Raw genomic sequence first — 14,994 nt, 5'->3', positions numbered from 1 at the left:
ACTTAGAGCCAGGGACCTCCAAAACTCAAAACCAGCCCCACACAAGGGCCTGTGTCCCAAATGCACTTGGGGAAAAGGAGGTCCAAAAGGGGACTGTGCAGTTGTATTTTCATGCTCATGTTGGAAAAGAACACCCTCTCTTGTGAGAGGCCATGGGTATGCATCTGTATGACACTACTGCACTCCTCTTGCACACACAGCCCTTGCAGCTGGTGGGAAAATCAACTCTGGCTTATGGGACTAAGGAACTGGGGCAAGTCATATAAGTGCATTGCAAACCTGTATGTGCAAATAACAAAAATGCTAGTTTTGCAGTATGTGTTAGGATCTGAGAATGGTTGTATATTAATTAGTTGTATGCACAAACCTGAATGATTTCCCAGGAGAAGGGGAGAGATGAACATAGCACCCTGGTAAATCTGTATCTGCCTACCTGTTGATCTGTCTGTAGGGTCTGTATAACTCATCCCACTTTTGTGGATCATGGGAGAGGAGAGCTATGAATATACAGGGATCTTACAGGTCTTTAGAAGAAGCTCTTAGCCACTTATTCCAGCCTTGTTTTCCTGGATGTTGGGACATGCTGCAAAGCCCAATCTGGAGGTAAATCTTGGAGACCTGAAAGGCGTTTCAGTCTGCTGGGCTGCAGAGATTTATTGACAGATAATTCTTTGGGTGGGAGGTTGCAAGGAAGAGATGGTTCAGTATAAATGCTTTGAAGTGTGTCCTAGAACTCCCTTTGAGCAAAGAAAAGCTGGGTTGTTGTCTTGCACGAAAGTAAAATAGGGTTATCAGAAAGGGACACAAATGGCTGTAGCCATCTTGGATGGCAGAGGTAGGTTGTCCCCACTGACTGACATAAATCAGATGCAGGAGTGCAGCAAGGTCCTTTTCTCTTCTGGATGACAATATTTTACCTACCTGTTCTCAGATTAAGAGCAGACTTTCATTGCTCCTATAGATATGAAGGCCCCAGTCTCTGGTGGGATTTCAGAGCACTGCTGCACTCCTGATGAATGAGGATTATTCCTTTATTGTTCCCTATAAACAAACCTCATCTCTCATCATGGAGGAAGGAATCATTTGGAAATTTCCACCTCTTATTGTCTCAGCTGGTAATTTCTATATATTTTGTCTCCAGTGAGCAATTCGAGCATCCTGATGGCGGTTGGGATGTGAGCTATGAAAAAAATGTCTCTTGAGATTTTAATCTTCCTTGGGACATTTGCTTCCAAACATCTGCCTGTTTGTGCAATCTGGCTTCTTGCAGCAGAAAATTTATTCTTCAGAAACATTTTGATGAATGCTGGGACTAGCTTGCCTCTGGCATGGGTGGTTTGTCTGTCCCCAGAGCAGGGGGAGGGATGGGAAAGGGGGGTGACTCTGGCAGATGCAGGGAGACTAGCTCTGACCTTCCCATCATTTCAGGGTAGGATATGAGCAGAGGGTTTCCCTTGGGCTTCATCCACACCATCCCTGCCTCTCTGCATTGACAGCACGTAAACAAGAATGGGTCTAAAGTCAGAAAACTTATAGCTGCATCCTCCAAGGGAACACGTTAGTGAAGTTACCTTGCAGGTTGTTGCGGGCAGAAGGCAGCTGAAGCAAGGCATGTCTGGCCAAGAGCAGGGCTGCCTCCTTCTCCCACCGCAACTCAACTTACCTTCGGCAGGTCCTGCCAGCTGCACTCTTCACTCCACTTGTGGACAAAACGCACCAAAAATTACACCAAACGCACTGCTCTCTAGCTGAGGGGCGGAAACCCCTGGCAGCAATGGGAGTGGATGAGCGGACCAGTGAAGGGGCAGATGGGCTGCTGTGGTTGTCCTCCACCAGTTCAAGATCAGAGGGATGATGTCCCAACAAGGGCAAACTGAGTGCTAAGTGATCTCCTCAGTCAAGGTCATAACTAAAGGAGGACTTAAAGACTGCCCTCAAGACAGGCTCCAGGGAGCAGTGGCAGCAGAGATAGGGACTGGCTGGAGAAGAGCTGCTGGGCAAGTTCCCCGCCACTTCCCACCATTCATCTCACGATAAGTTTCTGTACCTCCAGGCTGGCTCTGAACAGTGCACCAAAGCATAGCTGCTCAGCAGTCCTGCTCTCCTGGCCAAGCACTTCTGCTCATCGCAGTCCTGGGTATCTTGCTTTGCAAAGCTATTGATGAGATCAAATCTCATGAGCAAAGATTTATCTGGCTTTATGAAAGTTGGGGTGACACACATCATTATCAAGAATTTCACATTCTTCTATGAGGCTTTCTTAGTACCTTCAACTTTCACTGCTGAAGCTTCCCTGAGTTGCACAGAATCCCTATCCTTGTTCTACAGCTATGGTACCAAAGAGAGGTTGCATGGGGATATTCATCTCCCTTAACTCTTAGAAATCTAAAATGAGATATCTTGCTCTAAGTCAGTCACCATGACCTTCCATTAGAGTGAAAAAGGAGAAACTGGTGCCTCCAGGGGAAAATTCATCCGACAGACTGATGATAACCCAATTTAGGAGGAGATGCATCACCCTCTTCTAGGTCTATATAGCTTTTCATGGATGCTAAAGCAACCTGAGGGTGACTAACTTGCACCATGCAAACTGATGATTCTTACCCAGACTCACCTGCTGAGTCTGGAACATACCTAAGAGTCCCCAAATCCTCATCCTTATTTTTCCAGGACTACTACTTCATCTCAGCACTCAGCAGCACGCTTGAGGATTTGAGACAGGCATTTAGGCTCTACTCCCAGCTGACTCAAGCCAATGGCTCTCTTTAATCTTGTTAATAGAAACTAAACTCAATACAATACTGGAAATATGGAGAATAAGGATTTGTGTGATCTCAAGTGTTATGTCAAACTGCAACAAACAGAACCTATTTCAACAGAAGGCACATGCTGAGCAGTTACGTCAGTGCAACACCCTGCTTTGGTGCTGGTTTCTTTACTGGTGCTACATTGGGGTTATTCTACTTTACTTTCAGATTTGACACAGACTCTCATGTTAAATTAAAACCTAGGAACTGTTAGCTTTGACAAAATACTCACTTGGCTTACTGCAGGGAAGTGTGGGTTTACTCACCGTGGAAGGAAAAATGGAGAACATGCTTTCCTTTTTATGTTTTCTGTCTTCTGCTTGGTGGGATGTGTTGGCCTGACAGATGCAGACATAGACATTCTTTCTCCCCACCCTGCAGTACATGGCAGAGTTGTACTTGTGCCAGGGTCCCCTGGGTTGCTACAAGACCCCTGTGACTGCAGGGGTGCCTTCTTACAAGAGTATGAAAAATGCCCTGAAAAAGACCCAGCCAGGCAGATGTAGCAAAATGAGAGACAGATTCTGTCTGATTTAGTTATAAAATCACACCCATTTACAACCTGCCTCCAGCTTCTGTTCTGTGTTCCTGAAGTTACTGTTGATTCTCACCAGATCTTTCTCTTCCACTAGCTTGGACTCCACACCAGAAGTCTTTGCCTCCCTTTGCGTCCGTACACAGAGATGGGAGATGGCCGTACTGCTGTGCCTGCTTGGTGCCTGCCTTGGCACTTAGCTCTGGATCATTTGAAACCAAAGAGACAATTTAATCCTTGATATGGTCACCTTGCACCTTCTTTCCAGTTAGAACATCTCAAGAGAGCAGACAGAGTGGATGAAGACATAGAGACTACGCAACTACATGGGCGTGGTCCAAAGATGACAAATCGTGTGAAAATTTAAATAACTAACATTTGCTCAGCCACAATAGTTCCTGCTCACTCCATATTCATCTAATAGAATTCTACTGGGAGTCACTGCAAAGAGGAATTGAGGACAATTTAAAAGCACAAGGCAATGCCCTTAAAGGTTGAGTCAGGTCTGGGACATCAGCAAGCCCACTGTTTTTATTTGCTGTGAAGGGTTCAGTGACAAGGAGTTGAAGTAAAAGAAGTGCTGAAATCCAAGCACGGGCGATGGACGCCTTGGTTAAGTGGTTGAGTAGTGTGCCTGGAAAAACGAACTGATATGCAAGTTTTCCCACTATGTTCCCAGCTGGAGGAGTGTTTTATAGGCCTGCCCTACTTTTGTATTTTTCATATGGCAATGCTGAAAACATCAAAATACAGATTAACCTGATGAGCCTTGGAATAAAACTTTTGATTGTTGTGAAGTTCCTTTTGATGTTAAATTTCACTTTCAGTCAGGTTTCCTCTTTTAAGCTGGTTAGTTTTACTACTTCTAAAAACTCAACAGTATTTTTTTTTTTGTTTACTTTGTTACATATTTGGGAAAAAAGGAATGTTTGTAATTTATAAATCTGAGTTGCAGTAAACCAAGTTCAAGAAGTCTCATTAATCTTTTCAGCAGATGTGGACAAATCACGTACTTTCAGTAGATGGAGAAATATTTTATTATTTCTTTTATGCACTGTAGAAAAGATCTGGCCAACGTTAGGGCATGCAAACCCTGCTCTTACATAAGGATCTGGCAAGGTAGACTTATAGTTAGTGCATACAGTCTAACTTGATTAACTATAATTAAATCTGAGTGAAGATTTCGGTGTTAATATGCTGACACCAACTTGGAATGAAAATAAAAGACTGAGACTACTCCTGTTGTAACTGGTTTGTGCAGCTGTTCCCACCAGCTACAGAGCAGGGAAGCCTGAGCGTACAGCAAGTCAGTAGAACAAGCTTGATGATTTCCTCCCTGACTGATGCACCATGTCCTAGGGAGCTCAATTTATAAAGCTGAGCTGCTCTTGTCACTGTTTGGCCTATGAGAAAATAGCAGCACCTTCACCTACAGATAATGCAGCAATTCAGAGATGAGCCAGAGGCACCATCCTCATCAAATAGCATTTCCCGTTGATAGACAAATGGGACTAAAAGCTAGTCTGATGAGACATGTTTCTGGGGTGGGCTGGAGTCTTTGGTGCCTGGGCTCCATCTCCTTCATGGGACAACCCCAAGTTGGTGAGGAGGGGAGGTTTCTAAGAGGGGAAGCCGCCTTGGACCTTTTCATAGAATCATAGAATCACAGAGTCATAGAATCATTTCAGTTGGAAAAGACTCTTAAGATCATTGAGTCCAACCGCTAACTTAGCACTACCAAGTCCACCACTAAACCATATCCCTAAGCGCCACGTCTACATGTCTTTTACATATCTCTAGGTATGGTGACTCAACCACTTCCTTGGGCAGCCTGTTCCAATGTTTGATAACCCTTTTAATTCAATTAGATCCCAAAGCTCCAGTTATCATATGTCATTTCTACATCTTCCTGGGGGCAGTAGCCAGTTTGGGTGGGTCCTGGGGTCGCAGGTGTATCAGGTTGGAGGACTAGGGGGTACTCACAATCTCCTCTCCAAACACAACGATGTGCTGCCTGATTTGATATCATCCTCTTCACAAGCCTTTTCCTCCCCAGGGTGACTGTCCCTGAGCTGTCTGCGCATCAAATCTTCTAGTGAGGCTTTTGCCCAAGACGACTGCAGTATTGTTTTCAGTGCAGGGAGATTTTTTTGGAAGTATGTGGCCCCCCCCACAAACCCCAAAGGATATGAGAAAGAGGATTTGAATGTCAGTTGGTACAGGGATGATGCATCCTGGATGTTGGTACAGGAACTGATCCACTAGCTATGACCTCACCCAATGTAAGGTGGGTAAGGTGAGTTCCAACCCACTTGGGTGCTTGCCTCACCTCAGGAACTTGTACTTTGACCATTTTTCTTTTGTATTGCTTCATGTTTTAGAGGATGAGGCCAGTCGCACAAAGGGCTGAAGATCATCTTTTGTTTTGTGCCACCCCAATACCTGTGGGCTGCTTCATGCTAGGTTCATAAATAGGAGACTAACTTCCTTTGACCAGTGGAGAAGTGTTAAAGGGCTGCAGTTGGTGATTCCGGGCAGATGAATCAGGCTATGATCCTCCCAAATTCCCCATTCTGAGGAACAATTTTCCTCCACAAACAACATGGAACCCACTATCTGCATTCATTAAGTGCCTACAGCAGGCTCTGTAGAATATACCCAAGAGGGGGATTTCTTCACTGGAAAGATATTTTCTGGGGAAAAATAAAGTTCAACCAAAAAAATGAATTCACTGAAATACATTTTTCCACTGTAGAAGACCCTGTGGCAGAAGCAATAATGCAATGTGTCAGAGGCACTGTAGTCTGACTGGTTCAGAACAAGGTTGATCATTTGTTCAGTCTGTGTTTCAGGGTAGCCTAAGGGAGAAATCCTCAAACACCCTCCAGCTTCCCTCTCTCACTCACACACTTTTTGTCCAAAAAAAAGGCAGAGCATTTGGCTTCGCACCACACTTTTTATATTCAGTCCTTTCAGTACAGGAACACTGAAACATACACAAAGCTATGGACTTCACTGGTACTGGGAGAGTCAGGCCTGCCAACATCACCACCTGATTTATTGACCACTGCTTGGGTAACGTTGACCCTAGATGAACTGTAGCTCTGCATCAGTTTCGTCTGCCAGGCAGATGTGGCTTCTTGATTAAACATGTTGTGTTGGATAGCTGTGAGTACAAAGAGCTACACGAAGGCAAATGATTAAATCTTTCCTGATACAGCCAAGGAGAGACAGCCAAGTCTGCTGACGTTGAAATGGAGTACTATCAGCTTGCAACAGCTGAGCATCTGGACCTTGTGATCTCCAAACTTCTCCAGCTTGCACAGCTGTAAAATTACATTAGTGGAGTTAGAGGCATCTGTGTTATGAATTTCGACTGACTTACAATAGGTAAGGATATTTTCCACACCCACTGGAGAGGTCCATGAACTGCAGTTGGAAATCAGTGACGAGTCAAAACTAGTGGTTCTCTACTTTCACTGGCACTAACAAGAATCCAAACAAATGGAAGAGTTCCAGTTTCACCCAGAGTAAACAAAGGGAGACACCAAACACCATTATATTCTATGGCTCTTTGTTCACAGAGTATTTTTAGTCCAGGTGATGATCTTTTTATGTGTCTGGAATGTTTAATTAAATACATTCATCAAAGTGAAGACCCCAAGGAATTTTTTGTACCCAATATTCCATCTAGCATGTCCCCTCCTTGCAATGCCAATTTTACATGTCACTCTGGGAATCCAGGCATGGTTTTATTACCTTATTTTATTATCAGAGAAGATCTGTAGGATACAGTGGTGAAAGTTTTTCATTGTGCCCCTCAAATCTGAGAGTTTTGTCAAGCAAGAGGGAGAAAAACTGCCTGCCTGGGTCCGAAGCAGAGGGGGTGCACAGGAACAGAGCAGAAATATCTGGAGAAACATCAGAGAAAGCAGCTGGCCAGTGGGCTAAAGTATGCTTAATCTTCTGCAGTAAATCTACACCTAAATGTTTCTAAAGAGATGAAGGGAAGACATTATGTGATGTGACCACAACCACAGATGATGTCTGTGGTAGAGCTTGTAATTGCCCCTGTCCCAAATTGGTGTTCCCACATCCACACAATTAACATATTCCTACTTGCAAATTCACTGGATCAGATGTGGCAAGTGCTACACATCAGACACAGAGGGAGTTTCCCCCATGGTCTGACTGCATCAAATCCCAGAATGAAGGGCAAGAAACAGCCCCTGTTAGGCAGTAGAGTTGCCCACATGTTGCCCACTGCTGTTGTCAGGTTTGAGCTTGGAGAGGGACACTGGATAAAACAAGAGGACTATGTTCAAAGGGCTTAAATTCCCCCTAGACTGTCTTACTGTCATTCGTGGGCTCTTCACCAAACTGGCCTGCGGCTTTAGCATCCCTAAATAGCCCATGACACTGTTTGAATTTTGAGTCCTCTTTTTTCCTTTTGGAATCACTTGAAAATTAATTTTTAAAGCTCTAAATCATGAGAAGACCCATCTCATTCTTTGAAATTGTGCTGTTTCTGAAGCAGTGGTGTATGAACTGTGGCAGGGGAGGTAGGGAAAGACTTCGCTTAAACATGATCTTGCTGATTCCATCGCACCCGTGGAGCAATCCAGTTTAAATCCCCCCCCTCTGCTGCTTTTTTCTTTTTTTTTTTTTTTTTTCCTAAGGACATTTAGAAACCCAGGCAACAGCACTGGTGTTCATTTGTTTAGGAGTAAGCACAAGATTTACTCTCTCCTGCGCTTAACCTCCAGGCTGTTTGTAGTCCTGAAATCTCAGCCTGGCAAAGGGCCAGCTCTAAATAATAGCTCATCATTTCAGCTTGTTTCCAAAGAGAAAAAAACAACAACAACCAACAAAAATAAACAAACCAGGAAAGCTCCACCCATCCCGTCTGTAATTCCAGAGATTGAAATATCCAGGGCTGGCTTCTTCTCCAGACTTTCTAACAGATGCTAGAGCCCGGCACGCACATACAGAGGGGACACCAATACTCTGCTCTTCCATGCTTCCCAGTAACTTTATGTTGACGGTGTAATGGTCTCTCCTTTTTGCCTCACGTGGAGTTCAGTAGGTGGATAATAAAAACACAGCATTAAGCCCAGCTCCAGGAAAGTGGTTATTTTCAGCTCATAAAACTGATATGTCTGAGACATCTGGAAGGGAATGAGACCACCTGCCCTTCTACATATTGGAGCACATCAGTAGAAGGTTAAAACTCCCCTGAGCTCCTCATCTCCCTGGCTTTTGCAGGGCTCTAGACCATCAGCTGGGATCAGGTGCTTATGTAGCCCTGTGACCTGAGCCCACCACGTAGGAAGGAGTTCAGCTACCAGGGTGACAGGGCCATGGTTCAGTGACAGAGCATTAGGTGGCCCCATTGCATGGTTGAGAGAACCTATCTCTGGGCTTCCTGAGTGCTGCATGCTTAACACCACAGCTTTACTGTTGGATTAGCATTGACTTTTCATGAGCAACACTGGTGAGCATGGCATGAAGGACCTCAAGAGACAGGGCAGGCAGGAAGGACTAAGGAGTTGGACATCATACTTTTTACCCTGAAGGGCACTGAATTATTTTGCAAGCTATAAACAGTGCAGAAATGCAGCTGCCCCAGGGCTAGGAACTCCAGAGAAGAAAATTGCAAAAAACCAATCCTGGTAAATCCAAAGATCTGGAATGGAAGAACAAAATATCACATAGTACAGTGAGTTTTGTTTTCATTTCAGATTAAGGTTGCTAGCAAAGGTGGGTGCTGAATGGGTCTGCTAGGGGTTTACTGATGCAACTCTCTGCATAAGGTCCAAAGCTGTAAATTGACTTTGCAAATCACAGGCCCGCTGCAAAAGAGGAGGAAAGATGTCTCTGCTTATCCTTGTTTCATCCATTAAAAGTAGATACTTGTATGAAGCAGCAGCTGTTTTATCGTGAAAGTTTGCTCCATATGAGAAAACATTGGTTATTTTTGTGGAAATGTCAAAGATGGAATGCATAATATCACAGTTTTCCTCCTGTTTTCTCACAAATTTTCTGTTTAAAAAACAGGCAATTTACTGAAATCAGGTGCTTCCTGTAAACAGTTTTGATTGCACAAAATTAGCATACTCCTGAAAAGAAATCCAAAATAACCTTACTTTTATCCAGTGGGATTGTCATCTTTGGCAAAGTTTGATCAAGTGAAACATGGAATAAAGGATAAAAATCCCAACCACTCAGTTTTGTGTAGAACAAAATCCTGCTTCAGCAATAAATGACCAATCTGAATAATTTTGTACAATGTTTTAGTTCAGCTCTTATGACCCTAAAATAGGTAGTTAGTTGAGGTCATCAAGGAGGTGTCATATACTTTAAAGGAGCACGGTGCTTCCCCTGCAGGCGTGTAATGAACCAAAGTGTCACTGGAATAAGGAGGCTACTCAGATTTACAGCAGCTGTAGTTTTTTGTTTGCACAAATGAACCCAAGAAGTGTCCTCAGAAAAATGGAAAGGGAATATCAGAGGGAATTAGAAAGTTTGTGCAGAGATGGATGTATGTGCTTGCATCTCTATACCTGGTAAGGGCAGGAAGAGAAGGTAAAAAAGTACAAGTTACATAGAAGTCAGTGTGGGCCAAATGGGGGAAAAACATTCTTATTTTGTTGAGAATACTAATTGCTGGTTGCTAAAGCTGCTGCCTGCTTCCAAATCCACTCCGGCCCTCAGGGATGGTGGCTCTCTTCTGCTTGCATTGCTGCAAATCAGAGTATGTCCTCTTGATTTCCCAAGATCCCATCAGGAGGCCCAGATGCTTCTTCTGACAACTGCAGAAATACTAATGCTAGTAATTACAAGCCTCAGCTTTGTCCTCTGAGCAGTTCACTTGGCCCATTGTGTCTACAAGTACAAAAGTGCATCGCCAGCTTTTGTTTTCCCTTTGCAACATGAAGGGATGAAGACAAGTCAGTTGTTCAGTTGTCTAACTGAAGACTCCTGCAGCCAGGGAGGATCAACCTCACATACTCCAGGCACCAGTACATGCTGAGGACCACCCAGCTGGAAAGCAGCTCGGCAGAAAAGAACCTGGGGGTCCTGGTGGACATCAGATTGACCTTGAGCCAGCAAGGTGCCCTTATGGCAAAGAAGGCCAGTGGTGTCCTGGGCTGTGTTAGACAAAGTATTGCCAGCAGGTCAAAGGAGGTGATCCTTCCTGGAGCACTGTGTCCGGTGCTGGGCTCCCCAGTACAAGAGAGACATGGACAGACTGGAGAGAGTCCAGCCAAGGGCTACGGAGATGGTGAAGGGACTGGAGCATCTCTGCTATGAGGACAGGCTGAGAGAGCTGGGGCTGTTCAGCCTGGAGCAGAGAAGGCTCCGGGGGGTCTCCTCAATGTCTGTAAATCCCTGAAGGGAGGGTGCAAAGAGGACAGAGCCAGGCTCTTTCCAGCGGTGCCCAGTGGCAGGAGAAGGGGCAATGGGCACAAACGGAGATACAGGAGGGTCCCTCTGGACATCAGTAAACACTTATTTACAGTGAAGGTGACCAAGGACTGGGACAGGTTGCCCAGGGATATTGTGGAGTCTCCATCCTTGGACATCTTCAGAAGTGATCTGGACATGGTCCTGGGCAACCAGCGCTGGGTGGCCCTGCTTGAGCAGGGGCGATGGACCAGATGGCTCCAGAGTTCCCTTCCAAACTCCTTCCGTGATTCCGTGACTTAATTTCATACAGCATCCCCAGCTCTGTTTCTTCAGACTGATTGATGTCCATGCATTGACACTTGCAGAGTGCACAAATGAAACAAAAAGGTATTAACATAGAAAATGTTTGTCTTATTTTGATCTCAATTCCACTGGCACAAGTCTGGAATTGTACTACTGAAACCCGTATAACAAATAACCAAGGTGAGGACTGAATTTGACCCATTCAACTAATGTCTGTCTGGTACTAAAAAGATGCAGTGTTATTTTTTCTTTCCAAGTTTGAATGTTATTTTCCTTTCTTTTCCCTGTCTTTGCTCCACCATTGTCCCCTGAATTTCTGGAGTAGAGCTAAGATAGTTCAGATGGACAGGTGTGTGCTGTGGGTGGTGGTGTGGGTGTGATATATGCATACCACACAGGCAAATAGGTGTATAAAAATAGTATAAATAATACACTAATAAACTCCTTTTGTAGCCTGCTTCATCATTGCATCTTACAACTTGGTGAGATTATTTCACAGAATGTTTGACATCAGTTTGATTCACATTGTTACCATGGCGACAGATCTTTCTCACACTTTTTGTTTTGTTTTGATTATTTCTTGAAATATCTTATTCTTCAAGAACTAACATTGTCTTAGGGATGCTTACCCCCCTCCCCCGTATTTTTAAAGGGATTAAGATGATTAGTGAAAATTTCTTAACCTAAATGATATTGCATCCTCTCTTCATTTTCCAGTGCTTTTCTGTTTTTATTTGACAATAGAAAGTAAAAAGAGAAAAAACCCTCAACCTAGCCAAAAAAACCCCAAACAAACAAAAAAACCCCCTGCTAATCTTAGTGCATTGAGGGGAAGAGCTCACTGAACTCCATGTGTACAGGCAACATAGTGTGTTGTGCTGTGGACTGGGACTTGAGCTATCCCTCGTCTGACACCAATATTATGTCAATGATAAGCAGATGAAATGCTTGTTACCATCAGATTCTGGATGTCAGCCCTTCGATCAAGGCAGGTACATTGCGACGTTGGTTTATTGTGTTCTGACCATGCAAAGGTTTCTTCTGAAATTATATCCCGTGATACCACCATCCCACACTTCATCCCCTAGTTGTTATTAAAAATAAACCCTGCACTTCAGCAACAGTGCAGACTACATGGAGTTGCGGGGCACATATGAGGAAGTTTATTTCATGACCCCTAACATCTTTTGATAACCTATAGGCTCACTCTGCCTCCCTTCTCTGCCTCTGATGGTGTTGCGTCAGAAAGAAAAAATACAGCAACGGGATTCCTATGTTTCTGTGAGGATGCAAGTGGACAGCTTGGAAATATAGAATTTGGTGGTAGGGCATGTGATTGCATCCATCAGCAGGAACCTTCATCACAGCATCAGTACTAAGCAACAGATTGATTGTTAAATGACCTAAATATGAACTTGTGACCCATTCTTTGCAAACTGCAGGTGGCATAAGCAAATCACCAAACGGCCAGGCCTGAGGATGCCTAGGGATCCATCTGAAGCGTGTGAAGGAGGCAGATACCAGCAGGAAAGGAAATGGTGAGGGTGTCCCCTCAGGGACAGACACTCAGTGTATCAGGAAATGTTTCGTAGCAGTGAAAGCTATTTGGCTGCAGAGCTGGGTCCCAGCGGAAGTCCTCTTGGAGTGTCTCCAAACTATTGCACAGAGCTGCACAAGCTGCATGCAAACACACTTTGGATAACGATATTACTGGTCATGTTTGCCATGATGGCACTAAACAAACCAAACCAGCATCCAGTGCGGAAAAGGCCCTGTACGAATGCAAGGGCTAGAAAGAGCCGTAGCGAGGGAGGACAGAAAGGGGCTGTGCAGCACGACAACCCTCCTTCTCTCATGCTTTGCCAGACTTGTGAATGTACTTCTCCTAGGACATCCACCCCAAACAGATCAAGCCACAAACAGATCAAGTCACAAGCCACTCCCCAAAAACAGGTTAAAGAGGTCTAATGAGGTTTGGAGAGCCTTCTCCTGGCACTCATAGCGTGCCCTTCAGATGCAGCCTTGGGAACCCGCCAGCAGTATCCAGGTTTGCAGGGTGGGAATGACTGAATGCCTCTGGGAGGTGATGCTTTGCAGCTAACAAGAACAAGTTGCATGTAGGAGCTGGGTGAAATATTTAGCAAGAAAAAAAAAAAAAGATGGAAAAGAACAAAAGTGTTTTAAAGGTGGGAGCAGTTGCCTTGCTGCAATAACTATCCTCTTGGGCATCTGGAAAACTCTTTAGTGAATGTCCTATGACACCCTCTTCTTTGCATTTTATACAGTTTTCCTTGCTGGTGACTGACTATAGCCTCATCCCCAAACTTGCAGCACTTGGGCAAAGCTACTCTCAGTGCCTCAAATCTAGCTGGAAGGTCCCTTGCTCTAACTAAGCAGTTGCAGTATGGGTAATGATTACAGAAAGGGTTATTAGCAAAAGATACTCAAAAAAGACCTGCGCATAGTAAGCTTTGTGTTTTTGCAACCTCATTATTCTCCGCATATTCTCCTCCCCTATTATTTTTGGGAAATGATGAAATCAGCTGCTTCATTCAACTCCAGAATGAGGATTTCTATACAATTTTTGAAAGCTCACAGGACAGTTATAAGACAAGAAAAAGCAAAAGAGATCTGATACTAATCTCAAGGAAAAATGTCTTTCCAGTTGCAATAGATTTATAATAAACTTCAGTCTGGGTGAGATTGGACTGCTGGGCACCCAATGAAGTGTCTCCCCAGCACATACACACTACGAACGGCTCCTGCCAGTCTCTGCTCACTTAGTGGGTCTTCCTGGCCCTGTTTCATCATGAAGCTTCCACTTGAAGAGAGGGAAATGCCTTTTTTTTGGTTGGGTTTTTTTGGGTTTTTTTTGTTGTTTTGTTTTTGTTTTGGTTTTTTTGTGGAATGATTTTGTACAGCAAGTGAGGCACAAGCAGGCAAGCAAGGATGTGATGGGGCAGGAGCTCTGTATTCAGCAACTTGCCTTTTTTCCTTCTTATTCTCCAGCTTCAGACATTTTCATTATGTATTGCAAACAACGGCTAAGAGCTTGGTATATTGTCTGCCAATTTTTGTTTCCGGAAAAAGGAGAAAGATGAGCTTTGGGGACTGAAACTAGCGGGATGTGAACCCTTCAGTGCAGTTGCTTAAATGCCTCAAGTTGAATCAATTTCATGATTTTTCTTCACACAAGAAATTCAATTGGTATCCTTATGCCTTCCCAAAATGGAGAGTTTGTCAAAAGAGAAACTTAACAGAAGACATGCTCTGTGCAAGTTGTTCTTTCATGTCCCCAGGGCTTGCTTCAAAAGCCATTCACTCATCCAGGGTCCTCTTAATGATGGGCATGACCCGCACTCAAACATCATTTATCCTTGCAACACTCCTGTAAAGTAGAGCAGAGCAAGAACTGCAGCAGAAGTATCACTGAGCACTATAGAAACCAAAGACAAAGCCCCTGGCTCCCAAAAGTACGTGCCTAAATTTTGCTTTTGCATTTTTAGGCAATTAAGAGACCATAGGGGGCTTTATTTTTTTTTCCTCAGAAAACCTTCAACAATTTAAATTCTGGTTCTCAGCCTAGCTGGAGAGTTGATTGAGGAACTCCACAAAACTATATCAAGCCTAAATACTCCTGGAATTTGCAGAGTAGTTCTTGCTGCCCAGGCTGCCCCATGCATGTGATCATATCAGATTTACAGACTGATGGCATCAAGTGGAGCAAAGAGCAGTAGCCACAATACCTCTCCTTCAAGCCATATGCAAGAGCAAAGGCACTGGTCCCCTTTTTGTAAGCAGTGGTTTGGGTGTTGGAGCTCTCCCCTGTCTGGGAATGTCCTCCTTAATCTTGAGCTTTTAATCTCTATCTCCAAAACCAGTGTCCAGGACACTGGACAGCCATAGACTGGAAGACAGTTGTGATCCTTTCTGTCCATT

This window comes from Balearica regulorum, chromosome 4, assembly GCF_011004875.1.
Source record: "Balearica regulorum gibbericeps isolate bBalReg1 chromosome 4, bBalReg1.pri, whole genome shotgun sequence".
Classification (NCBI taxonomy): domain Eukaryota; kingdom Metazoa; phylum Chordata; class Aves; order Gruiformes; family Gruidae; genus Balearica; species Balearica regulorum.
The sequence above is the reverse complement of the archived record's forward strand: the minus strand, read 5'-3'. Positions refer to the sequence as shown.